Source organism: Pelodiscus sinensis, chromosome 28 (genome assembly GCF_052426305.1).
Source record: "Pelodiscus sinensis isolate ZL-2025 chromosome 28, ASM5242630v1, whole genome shotgun sequence".
In the NCBI taxonomy this organism is placed as follows: Eukaryota; Metazoa; Chordata; order Testudines; family Trionychidae; genus Pelodiscus; species Pelodiscus sinensis.
Genome location: NC_143079.1, coordinates 17,476,977 through 17,481,104, shown reverse-complemented (window position 1 = coordinate 17,481,104; position 4,128 = coordinate 17,476,977). Strand labels below are relative to the sequence as shown.

At 51.1% G+C, this 4,128-nt stretch overlaps 1 pseudogene; it reads right to left on the bottom strand.

Moving 5' to 3' along the window:
* Positions 1–1,918: 1,918 nt before the first annotated feature.
* Positions 1,919–3,331, bottom strand: LOC142820922 (pituitary homeobox 1 pseudogene; annotated as a pseudogene).
* Positions 3,332–4,128: the final 797 nt, after the last annotated feature.

The following is a 4,128-nucleotide window of genomic DNA, read 5'->3' as shown; positions in this document are numbered from 1 at the left end:
CACTTTTTGCAGAAAAGCGTCAGTGGCCAATCTAGGCGCAGTTTTCCGCAAAAAAGCCCCGATCATTTTCGCGATTGGGGCTGTTTTGCGGAAAACACTACTGTGCTGTCTACACTGGCCATTTTGCGCAAATGTCTTTCGGAAAAAGACTTTTGCCCGAACGGGAGCAGCACAGTATTTCCGCAAAAGCACTGACGATCTTATATGAGAAAACTTTTCCGTTAAAAGCATTTGCGGAAAATCATGCCAGTCTAGACGTAGCCCAAATGTTTGCTTTTGGGCAATATCAGCAGGAGGCTCGGAAAAACCAATGTGAAAAGCACCACCTAGTGGTGCCAACCCACATCAGATGAGCTTTGCTGTAAACATTCAGACCAGCATCTAAGTAATGGCTGCTGCCTGAAGAGGACTGAGTGATACATGGGCAGGTGACTTGATCATGTGACAAACTCTATGTTGTAGCTGTATTTTTCCACAGAGAATAATGGGAGTCCCTCCACGTAGGCAAGGGTGTAAGGAGGGCACAGGGAGTTCCTCCAAGGATATAGAAGGGCTCCGAGGGCTCTTCCATTTTGTCATCACCTCTAGAGGATCTTTGCTGTGAACTGAAGCTTAAAAAGATTAATGATCCATCCTAACATGGTATATTCCAGAGATTTGATTAAAACCAACAGATTATTCTACCTCTGCAACAAACCTGCACCAAGAACTTTGCAATAGGCATATGCATTTGATTCCTTCAAGTCTTACCCTTTCTTTCTTTTTATAAATATACCTTTAGGCTGTATCTACATTGGCGCGATCTTGCACAAAAGCAGACGCTTTTGCGCCAAAACTTGCTGCCTGTCTACACTGGCTGCAAGTTCTTGCGCAAGAACACTGATGTTCTAATGTATGAAATCAGTGCTTCTTGCACAAGAACTATGATGCTCCCACTCAGAAATAAGCCCTCTTGCGCAAGAGCTCTTCCAGAAGAGGCCAATGTAGACAGGCAACCTGAATTTCTTGCGCAAGAAAGCCCTATGGTTAAAATGGCCATCAGAGTTTTCTTTCTCAAGAGAGCATCTACACTGGCAAGGATGCTCTTGTGCAAAAGCACATCTCTTGCGCAAAGGCACATGCCAGTGTAGACGCTCTCTTCTGCAAGAGTTTTTGTGCAAAATCATGCCAGTGTAGCTGTAGCCTTAGATTTTAGATTCTAAAGGACTAGCACAGTGTGTTTTGGGGTATAATGTGAGGTATAAATTGACCTGGGAATATGGCTGGTCCTTTAGGATTCAAGCTGTTTGGATTTGGTGAGATTGGTTTTCATGACTTCTCAGCTGTGTAGCAAGCAGTGCTGGTTGTGGCACAAGAGAAAATGGACTGTCTGGGGGGATTGCTTGTGTGGTTTCTTGCTGGCCACTGTGGCAAACAGAAATGCTCTTTGTGATTGGTTTGGTGCCTTATAATGAGGAACCCCCACGCTTGGGCTGTAAGTAGCCCTTTCTCTGAGCAATTCACCCTTAATTGACCCTCTCAGCAGTGCCCCCACAACCCTGTATTACAGCAGGTATAGCCAAAGACAAGGACCTGGGGTGGGTATAATCGAGGGTGCTAGGTGCTGCAGAGGGAAGCAGGAGGCTTGGGTTATGAGGGCAGCTCAGGCACGGTGGAGGCTGGAGCGGAGGGCATTGCCACATACAAGGAATACCTTCCCTCCACACTGTCCTTGCTGAGAGAACCTCCAGCCCCTTCATATAATCTGGAAGGGGTGGCTGGTACTGGTTCTCTGGGGTCCCCTTCACACAGGCCTGTTCAGTGTGTACTGATTGGAGGTGGGACCTGTGGCTTGGCTCAGCAGAGCCTCAAGGCCAAAGGGCTGGGGCTGCTCTGCCCTGAGTCTCAGCCCAGACAGGCTTGGGTTGCAGGGGTCCCGCTACAAGTAAGGCAAAGCTGCAGGTCCATAGGTGGGGGCAGAAGACCTGGCAAGGCTGGTCGGACTGTCGAAGTTTTCCAGGGCCAGGACTCCAGGCACAGAGGCTGCTGCTGCCCCTGGGCACATGGCCTGTGGGGAGGAGTTGAAGAGCTGGAGGGGGCTTGTCTGGAAGGCCTTGGGAACCCAGCTATTGTAGTCTTCATCCAGGCCGCCAGGCAGGCCATTCAGCCGAGGGCCAAAGCCCTCCTCGCACCGGTCAGGCTGCAGGTGACACTCCTTCTTCCGCCACTTGGCTCTGCGGTTCTTAAACCAGACCTTGAGAGAGACAGAGAGCAGGGAGGGGAGAAAAGCCTGCTTAGAGCTCAGTGTCACTGCAGATAATCAGTCAGTTGACAGGGCCTCCCAGCTGTCATGGCTTGGGCTGTCCCTGCCTCAGTGAGCAGAGTAACAGGCAGCTCCAGCTGGGGTCTGCTTGTTGGCCTGTGTGCAGTACCTTTAGGGGGTTCAGCCCAGCTGCTACCAGGCAAGCACATGCCCTCCAGAGCACCGCCCGCTGGATGGCAGAGGGGCCAGGAACTGAATGACCCTGACAGCTGAATCCTGTCCCACCCGTCTCCAGTACATACATGGAACTTGAGTGGGCATTGTAGGCACAGTCCAGGCACTGTGAACAAGACTCCTGGGATGCTAAGCTGGCATCTTTTTCCAGAACCGGATGGCCCCATCCACCCTGGTACCAGCTTCCTGAGCTCTGTGGTATTGCCCCAGCTCTGAATCTGTTCAAAATAGCAGTCTAGTTGCCCCATCCAACCCTCCACCACTAAATCCAGTGCCCTACTACCATGAATCTGTCCTGCATCTGCGGACTCAGCCCCCGTAATGAGCTTTTGCTGGTCTCTGTCAGTGCAAATCTCCACACTGCCTACAGGGCAAGGAAAGCCCAAGCTTGCACGCCCAGAGGCAGAGGGCTTAGCCTGCAGGAGATGTGGGTAGGAATTGCTTATTGACTTAAGTTGCTGAGAGGCACCCTCTGCCCACAGTTACCAGGCCTATGTAGAGAAAACGTCCCTGGGCCTGCCATCAGCACTTGTAACATACCGGCACAATGCACTGCATGATTCTGAGGACAAGAGTTTACTGGTCCCATGGAGTGATCCCTTCAGCTGATGAGTGGGGTTCTGTACTGTAGCACTACTCTGGAGGCTTTTGCAAACCCCATGCACTCGGAGTCCTGCTCTGGAATCTACAGTTGGAAGGGATGGCAGACCACAGGTCGAGGCCCTACAGCCCACCAGGCCTGGCCCCCCTCCCATGCAGACTGCCACCTACTGGAGTGTCTGAGGAGACTCCCCTTACCCTGATTCTGGATTCTGCCAGGTTGATCCAGCTTGCAATCTCCTCCCTGGTGCTCATGTCTGGGTAGTGGTTGTGCTGGAAGGTGGCCTCCAGCTCCTGCAGCTGTTGGCTGGTGAAGTGAGTCCTTTGCCTTCACAGCCTCTTCTTGCCCAGGTTAATCTCCTCTTCACCACTGGAGCCAGAGGACTTGCCCCGCAAGTTCTCACCATTCTTTGCTGTAGGAAGTCAGAGAGTAGGGAGGTGTCAGTGGGAGAACCACCATAAGAGTGGGTCCAATCCATAAGACTAGCCACATTGGGTCAGACCAAAGGTCCATCTATCCCAATGTTCTGTCTTCCGACTGTGGCCAATGCCAGGTGCCCCAAAGGGAATGAACAGAAAAGGAAATCATCAAGTGATCCTGCCCTGTCACATATGTTGTACTTAAAAGAAGTACTCGGGATCTTTTTCAGGGGGATAAGGCAACACGCCACATTTATTGATCACACATAGAATAATTAACAGTTATCATATGCATATGATATATATATATATGTCACTCATGCACTCACACACACACACACACACAAGCACACTCCGTCTTGCTGTGGTTACCAACAAGTTGCTCCCCTTAACTGCACTGGCCAGGTGAGTTAGATGGGGGAGGGGTGGAGCCGGGCTTCTGCCGATCCGGATCGATGCTCCGATGGTGACAAGACGAAACCCGGGGTCCTCTGCAAGACAACTCACTTTTATAGCATCCCTCTCATATGCAAATCTTTCCCAGATTCAAACTCTGGGTCTGTGTCCGTTGGTCCCTTTGTGCTGCGGAGAGGGTGTTTTCCAAAGAAGGTGCCTGCTTCTAATCCCCAAGG